We start from the raw sequence: 703 nt of genomic DNA, 5'->3' as shown, positions 1-703 counted from the left end.
TGCTGTCAATGGTATCATTTTTCTTGGATGAAATATGAAAAAGAGGGCTCTCTCATCGGACACATAAAAGCTTCAAAGAAGAGCAGGGAGTTCCTCAGGCCAGCATTCAGGACAAAGGCATTTGCTTGATTGGTACCGTATCCAAAATCATCCACTTCCTCCACAACCAATGCTCAGTAGCAGCAGTGTGTACCGTCTGCAAGATGCACTGAAGAAATTTGCCAAAGATCCCCAAACAGCGTCTTTCAAACTCACAACCACTTTTTTTTAGAAGGCCAAAAGCAGGAGATACATAGGTACACCACTGTGTTCCCCCCCAAGCACTCACCAAGCTGACTTGGAAATATATCGCCATTCTTTCAGTGTCATAGGGCCAAACTCCTGGAATTCCCACCCTAATGATATTGTGTGCCATCTACAGCAAATGGACTGCAGCAGTTCAAGGCAGCAGCTCAAGACAAGCTTCTCAAGGGCAATTAGGGATGGGCAATAAATGCTGGCCCAGCCAGTGACATCCACATCCCCTGAGTGGAAGAAGAAGCATCCTGGGCAATATGTATCCCTTAACCAACATCACAAAAAGATGATTTGTCTTTATGTTTGGAGGATTTTGAGGTGCATTAATTGGTTGCCAGCTTTTCTACATCACAGCCATGACTACACTTCACTGGCAGTAAAGGGCATCCTGAGGTCATGGGGATGT

The sequence above is a fragment of the Hemiscyllium ocellatum genome, chromosome 37 (genome assembly GCF_020745735.1).
Source record: "Hemiscyllium ocellatum isolate sHemOce1 chromosome 37, sHemOce1.pat.X.cur, whole genome shotgun sequence".
NCBI classification, from domain to species: domain Eukaryota; kingdom Metazoa; phylum Chordata; class Chondrichthyes; order Orectolobiformes; family Hemiscylliidae; genus Hemiscyllium; species Hemiscyllium ocellatum.
The sequence above is the reverse complement of the archived record's forward strand: the minus strand, read 5'-3'. Positions refer to the sequence as shown.